Source organism: Cydia splendana, chromosome 27, assembly GCF_910591565.1.
Source record: "Cydia splendana chromosome 27, ilCydSple1.2, whole genome shotgun sequence".
Classification (NCBI taxonomy): domain Eukaryota; kingdom Metazoa; phylum Arthropoda; class Insecta; order Lepidoptera; family Tortricidae; genus Cydia; species Cydia splendana.
This window is the reverse complement of record NC_085986.1, coordinates 2,325,429-2,333,755: the sequence shown is the minus strand read 5'-3', so window position 1 is coordinate 2,333,755 and position 8,327 is coordinate 2,325,429.

Genomic DNA, 8,327 nt, shown 5'->3' with positions numbered 1-8,327 from the left:
CCTACTAGGGTTGCCATATGGAAGAATTAAATGTCCTGATAAAAATCCTGACATCACCCTAAAAATCCTGACATTTCTTGTAACAGAGATTTGGCGTAGCTTGAACGACGCCCCGGCGACGCACTGCGCTCTGCGGTATACTGTATCGTGGATCTGTATCACGTAAACATTTTTTTTATGAGGTCATTCCTAAAAATCCTGACACTTGCCAAGTCCGGCCACAATCCGGACACAGGCTCAAAAATCCTGGCATGTCCGGATAAATCCTGACGTATGGCAACCCTACCTCCGACCCATCTAACAAAAGCAGCCAAATTCGGAACCCACCGGGAATTAAAGGAAAAGAAAAGAAAGGGTGGGGAAGGGTAAGGGAGGAGGGGAAAAGGAAAGGGAGGGGAGGGGTAAGGGAAGGGGATTTGTAACGGTCAGATATCTATAAACTATAATGCATTCCCAAAGTTGACTGAGCTCCGACCCATATAAGAAAAACTGCTAAAGCAGGGACTCACTTCTTGACCGTCTTAAAAAGGTAAAGGAAAAGAAAGAAAGGGAGGGGAAAGGGGGGTGGGTAAAGGGGTGGGGGGAAGGGAAGGGGATTGGTAACGCTCAGATATAAACTATGATGCATTCCCAAAGGTGACTGGGCTCCGACCAATATAAGAAAAACTGCCAAAGCAGGGACTCACCTCTTGACCGTCTTAAATAGGGAAGAAAGAAGGAGAAGGGAAAGGGGGGAAGGGGATGGGGATGGGAAGGTAAGGGGATTGGCAACGTTCAGAGAGCCCCAGCCCCCATCGGTAGGAATGTCGTCTTATGTTCCAATGGGTCGCGACTTATAGTTTGGGAAATGCTGCTATAATGTATTAATTACAATATGGATTTTCAAAGAACGTAAACAATAAATCCACGTACAGTGTGATGAATGAGGGCGCCACTTTCTTCGTAACTGTCACATTTTTGACGTAAATGCTTAAACATGGCAACAATGTGCATGGAAATTGTTTAGTTCCATTTTATTTTATTTCTACTCTTTCATGTCGCACTGTAACACTGTCATTCAGCCAATGAGGTAGGTACAATATTATATAATTATGGAATAATGTCATTGGAGAAACGACTGAGTGACTAACATAATTTTTCGAAATAAAAACTTTCGTGAGATATATTTTAAAATACAAAAAACAAGCGACTAAAAATACATGTGAGTGAATCGTGAATCGTTGTGATATAAATATTAACGTAATCTTTATTTACATTATTTTAAGATCCATAAATAGACTATAGTTAAAATAATTATTTTTACTATTTTATTAATTTAATTCAACTTAGAATACGAGGCTATTGTGATAAGGTTATAAAATAAAATGTTTAATTAAAGTATGTTTTATTAAAATGTTTTATTTATTTTCAAAGCCTGCTTTCTTAACCGCCCATTTGTCGTATGTTTTCACGCATACGCCAACATCACTAGAGCAAACTATAACAAATGTAAACTTTGAAAGCAAGAAGGTTACTAATTGACCGAGCGATGGCAGAGGTCTTCATTTCAGATTGGACAAAAATGTAAATTGTTTCCGTATGTCCGAATGTTCCCTGTAGGTATAGCAAAGCAACCAATTTGATTCCTAGGCCACTATAGAACCATGTAAAGGCCCCAGTACACAATGGGCCATCGCCGGCCACTCATTCATTAAGCACTTAAATCCTGAACGCTTCGGGCCTTCGGCCCTACGCGGAGCTCGGCCTTCGGCCTTCGCATTTAGACACTTATACTATTGTTCTGTGTTTAAGCACTGACAGCCTGGACGCTTCGGGCCTTCGGCCCTACGCGGAGCTCGGCCTTCGGCCTTCGCATTTAGACACTTGTACTATTGTTCTGCGCTAAGGCACTGATGTCCTGGACGCTTCGGGCCTTCGGCCCTACGCGGAGCTCGGCCTTCGGCCTTCGCATTTAGACACTTGTACTATTGCTCTGTGCTAAAGCACTGACATTCTGGACGCTTCGGGCCTTCGGCCCTACGCGGAGCTCGGCCTTCGGCCTTCGCATTTAGACACTTTTACTATTGTTCTGTGCTAAAGCACTGACATCCTGGACGCTTCGGGCCTTCGGCCCTACGCGGAGCTCGGCCTTCGGCCTTCGCATTTAGATACTTATACTATTGTTCTGTGATTAAGCACTTAAATCCTGGACGCTTCGGGCCTTCGCCCCTACGAGGAGCTCGGCCTTCGGCCTTCGCATTTAGACACTTATACTATTGTTCTGTGTTTAAGCACTGACAGCCTGGACGCTTCGGGCCTTCGGCCCTACGCGGAGCTCGGCCTTCGGCCTTCGCATTTAGACACTTGTACTATTGCTCTGTGCTAAAGCACTGACATTCTGGACGCTTCGGGCCTTCGGCCCTACGCGGAGCTCGGCCTTCGGCCTTCGCATTAGCTGTCCACACCACGTTTCACGTCACCCATAGCGGCTGTGTCCCTGATACAGCCTATCTCCATTTTTACGTAAAAGCGAGTTTCCTTGCGATGGTTCCTAGCTATGTTTGATAGAAATCAGTCCAGCAGTTTGAAGAGTCGGCTCTTTTCCAAAATGTTGTAAGGCATTTTTGGCATAAAATGGGTTTTTTGGCATTAGGTAACGTATATAGCGTTACCTGGGTGTGTATCATAATGAATACGAACTTTTGGTATAATTTCAGTTTACAAACGTTCAAAACGTATACTAATCTTATGTATAATGCACTAAATCTATATTTTCAATTAGTATAACATAAAAATAATATAACATACAATATACATACCGCTGTTTGGTATAACATACAAATAAACTAATTACATTTAATATAACATTCATTATGCATATAAATTAAAATAATGAATAACATCTCATATAAGTATCTGAACAAAACATCAGTAAAATTATTTGGATTAATAGCTCAGTATTTCATAGGTCATCGAAACTAATTACTGTCAGAAAAGTAGGTTAGGTTAGGACTGTGACTCCCCAGAAAAAAATACTGCTACCAGAAAAGTAGGTTAGGTTAGGTTAGAACTGTGACTCCCCAGAAAAATAAACTGCTACCAGAAAAGTAGGTTAGGTTAGGTTAGGTTAGAACTGTGACTCTCCAGAAAAAGAAACTGCTACCTGAAAAGTAGGTTAGGTTAGGTTAGAACTGTGACCCCTCACAGAAAGAAACTGCTACCAGAAAAGTAGGTTAGGTTAGGTTAGAACTGTGACCCCTCAGAGAAAGAAACTGCTACCATAAAAGTAGGTTAGGTTAGGTTAGAACTGTGACCCCTCAGAGAAAGAAACTGCTACCAGAAAAGTAGGTTAAGTTAGGTTAGAACTGTTACCCCACATAAACAGAAACTACTACCATGAAAATAGGTTAGGTTAGGTTAGAACTGTGTCCCCCCACAGAAAAACTGCTGCCAGAAAAGTAGGTTAGGTTAGGTTAGAACTGTGACCCCTCAGAGAAAGAAACTGCTACCAGAAAAGTAGTAGGTTAGGTTAGGTTAGGTTAGGTTAGGTTAGGTTAGGTTAGGTTAGGACTGTGACTCCCCAGAAAAAAATACTGCTACCAGAAAAGTAGGTTAGGTTAGGTTAGAACTGTGACTCCCCAGAAAAATAAACTGCTACCAGAAAAGTAGGTTAGGTTAGAACTGTGACTCTCCAGAAAAAGAAACTGCTACCTGAAAAGTAGGTTAGGTTAGGTTAGAACTGTGACTCCCCAGAAAAAGAAACTGCTACCAGAAAAGTAGGTTAGGTTAGGTTAGAACTGTGACCCCTCACAGAAAGAAACTGCTACCAGAAAAGTAGGTTAGGTTAGGTTAGAACTGTGACCCCTCAGAGAAAGAAACTGCTACCATAAAAGTAGGTTAGGTTAGGTTAGAACTGTGACCCCTCAGAGAAAGAAACTGCTACCAGAAAAGTAGGTTAAGTTAGGTTAGAACTGTTACCCCACATAAACAGAAACTACTACCATGAAAATAGGTTAGGTTAGGTTAGAACTGTGACCCCCCACAGAAAAACTGCTGCCAGAAAAGTAGGTTAGGTTAGGTTAGAACTGTGACCCCTCAGAGAAAGAAACTGCTACCAGAAAAGTAGTAGGTTAGGTTACCCCCCAGAAAAATAAAAGGTTAGGTTTATTGCGTGGTATTTGTTTTGTATATTATATTATTTCAACGTTATACCTTTTTATACTTATCATAAACGATATTATATGTAAAGTTAATTATACATTATAAAATTATAGAATTCATTGTTATACGTATCGCACGTTATACTTATTGCACGTTATGCCATTCAAAATTATACTAATTGAATTTATATATCCTGAGCAATATATTATAGGTTTGTATACGTTCTATTACTTACCCACGTTACCTAGGGGGGTTAAATTTTTAATGTAATAGTATATTTATTTTTGTAAGCACTGGACGAGGCCTGCGTTGCTGATACTGAACTATGAATGGACTTGCATTTATTAATATAAATTACTAAAAGACATAAACAGGAATATAAAACTAACTACACTTAAAATAACTAAAACTAAAAATTTAAAAGTACCTATCAAAATTCGGCCTTCGGGAGGGTGCCCAACACGCAGGCAGCGTTCCCGCGCTGGATTGCGAATATTGCGATGGCAATAGGGTATTTTCCTACTAGTCAAATCAGTTACTTTTTTAGAACTGTCAACACGATTTGCTAATATGGAATTTATATGTGACATTACATCGTGATCGTGACGTCACGTTCAACTCACCTACTTTTTATATTTCTATCCGATTTATTAAATAGAACTTGTGTTTAAAAATAACTTCTATCTGTGTTTTTCTAATAATTATCTGGTGCTTTATTTCATGCATGGTGTAAAATAATTTATATTAAATACAGTATAATATACCCTATTCTCTGCGCGAGAAAGCTGCCTGCGCGGGGGGTCGCCCGTTGCCTCCCTCAACGGTTTGCCGAGCGCCTTGTGGAGCATTTGTGCGCCTCTGCCCCACGAACCAAGCGTCTCGACGCCAAATGCGACGAATTCGTATGAATGGACTTGTTTTTTATAAGAATAAATTAAATTAAATATTTGATAGTTACTGTTTTGATTCACGGTTAGTTTCACTAGACTTATATCGACCGGGATATGAACCGTGATTACCTTTTTGTATTGTTTTCAACGTCTCCTGAACAGGATGCATGTAACTGCGCCGAAATATCGGGAGCTCAAGAAAAAACAATACAAAAGGTAATCACGGTCCATATCCCGGTTGATATAAGTCTATTTAATAGTTATAATAGTTTGAATTAATGCCACTCCTTATTTGCTTAACAAGCTAATCCTTTTAAGCAATGTCAACAGGGCTTCATTTCGAAGATGCCCCACATCCCCACAATGCTATTGAATATTCGACCTTATTTCATTTCTATTAACTACCAATATAGCAAAGCACACAGCTCTTGTGTAGGTATAGCTTATCTTAAGATAACCAAATCAATAATCTTGGGCATAGAATAAAAGTTATTGAAACCAGAGGCGCAGAAGAGGCGTCGTTTCTACGTAAATTGCATCATGCTAGTGGCAAACAGGCATACGCCCCACTTGATAATTTGGTTGTGTAGCAAAGAAAATTTTGGTGAACTCTGCTCACTCATACTACGAACTACGACACGACTCTACAAAAAATATTAAAATAATAATATGTATATACCGAATTTAGTCATAGTAATCGAAATTAATAACTAGCTTAAATCTAAAATAGGCCCTTGAGGCATTGTACCAAGGATGCTGGCGGCATTTCCTCGCTGTATCGCAATGCTGATACGTTGTGCGAGGTAGCTGCCAGCTCTTCGGTCACCAGTTACGTCAACCAGACGCTTCGCGATTTCTGCGAACAACTTATGCGCGCTGGGACCCCATGGACCTAGAGTTTCAACACCATAGTAATAGTAATTAATTAAAATAATAATTAGCTCTAAATCACATTTGACACTACTTACATTACATGCTAACCACACTGACACTTCTTCTTCTCTTCTTCTCTGTCGTATCGCTCTTGACAGAGCGGTCGTGGTCACGTTGAGGCGTCCGCATCGGCAGTAGAGGGGGACACAGATCTTCGCACGATCTCCCGCCATCTCTCCCTGTTGGGTTTGGTAAGTAATATATTTTAACTATATCATATTTTTCACTGATTTTATTGACGTGATCTGGTCATGGCAGAATATCAGTGCCTCTCCCATAGGGTGAAGCGTAATACTGAGCCCTTTTGTTTTGCTGCGACACACACAGCATTCCATTTGTGTGAAACAATTGTATTTTTTCTTTCTTTTTCTATTTTTGTAAAAATCTGTCTGACTCTTATTTTGTGTTTGTATTTTTTGTTTTTTCTACATATTGTTTGTTTTTTAGGGTTCCGTACCTCAAAAGGAAAAAACGGAACCCTTATAGGATCACTCGTGCGTCTGTCTGTCTGTCTGTCTGTCCGTCTGTCACAGCCGATTTTCTCCGGAACTACTGGACCAATCAAGTTGAAATTTGGTACACATATGTAAGTTTGTGACCCAAATACGGACATGTAACGTAAACAAATGAATTTTAAACATGGGGACCACTTTTGGGGGGTAAATGAAAAAATGAAAAAAAAAAAAATTTTCAAACTATATCATGTTACATATCAAATGAAAGAGCTTATTGTAAGGATCTCAAATATATTTTTTTTATAATTTTTGAATAAACAGTTTAGAAGTTATTCAAGAAAATAGGCAAAAAATGACCATTCCCCCCTTACCTCCGAAACTACTAAGTCTTAAATTTAAAAAAAAATACATAAAATAGGTCTATACCTATAGATGACAGGAAAACCTATTAGAAATGTACAGTCAAGCGTGAGTCGGACTTAATTACAGTTTTTGATCCGACCCCTACGGATTTTTTAAAGAGATTTCACTCACGTTTCACATAAAAAATACATTGTTAACAGTGCCGGATTACTTAGAGTAGTAGTTCTCTTAGAGTAATTGGTGATAATTTTCTGATAAGATAATCATTTTAAATATTTAACGGTCTTACCTACTTACGAGTAATTGTAAGGTCAAATTAAAAATAATGTTTAAAAAAATATGTTAAATTGAGAGCTAGCTCAAAGTTTTTTGTACTCGTCGACTTTAATGGTTGAATTAATAAAGACTTTGTAACCAATAAGCATAACAAGCACGTGCTTACGGCACCACGTTCAGGGAGGGCACCAAAATGCCAGGTTGAAAAAGGTGAACAAATTTTAAAATTAGGGACAGACACATCGTTTTTACCACACGATTTTTTTAGCTGTCCAAAAGCTAATTTGCAAAAATAATGGCGCGTAATTCTTTGGGAAACAATCGGTAGCAGTAGAAGAGTCGTGATTACATGCATAGATTCGATTTCAACCCACTCTTTTGCGGTTCGGCGTTAGGTCTTATGCGAGGCCTTCTGCCTTAAGGCAAAGTTGATCTTCTGCCTTAATTACACTTGGGCGTGGATCCAAATCCAAGCTTTCCTCTTTCGCAGCTGGGCCTACTGCCTTTCTCACACTTCGCCAATTCAATTCCAAGCTCTCTGCTTTCTTGCATATTTTATGCATGAAAACAACCTCGCTGAGACCCTTAAATATCGAGCCCTATGCGAAGCTAGGCTGATAGAAAACTGTCCCATCCCTTCTCTGTATGAAATCCTGGATTCGCGCCTGGTTGGGACTAAAACTAAAATTGCGTTTTTATATCGAAAAATTTTCGCGCTCGCTTCGCTCGCGTTTTCAATTACTTTATAAGGTATGATAAAGGTGACATTCGGGTGGCGACTGCAGCAACATTACTCTGTTGCAACATTACTGCTGCGGCACTGTCAATTTTCGTGATAAAATGATGTGACTGATTTCCATTCTCAGCTGTAATGCGGCAATGAACTTCTCTCAATTTACCAAAAAATCAATGTAATCTTGATGACCCTAGGGAGAGGGGGCACCTAGAAATGCTTAGGGCATCAAAATATCTTAATCCGGCACTGATTGTTAAAAATTGTGTAATATACGGAACCCTTGGAACGCGAGTCCGACTCGCACTTGGCCGGTTTTTTTCTGTCATTTTTGTATTTGAATATTTTGTGTGTATTGTGGCAAACAAATAAACAGATTATCTATCTATCTATCTATCTAATATGTAGGGTAAGTTGGCGGGGCCGTATTTATAGGCAGCAGTGATTAATACATTGAACTATTATTACTACGTGTAGAACCGGCACAGAGAACCAGTATTTTACGCCATGAGTTGCTGTCGTTTTGACAACAAGCCA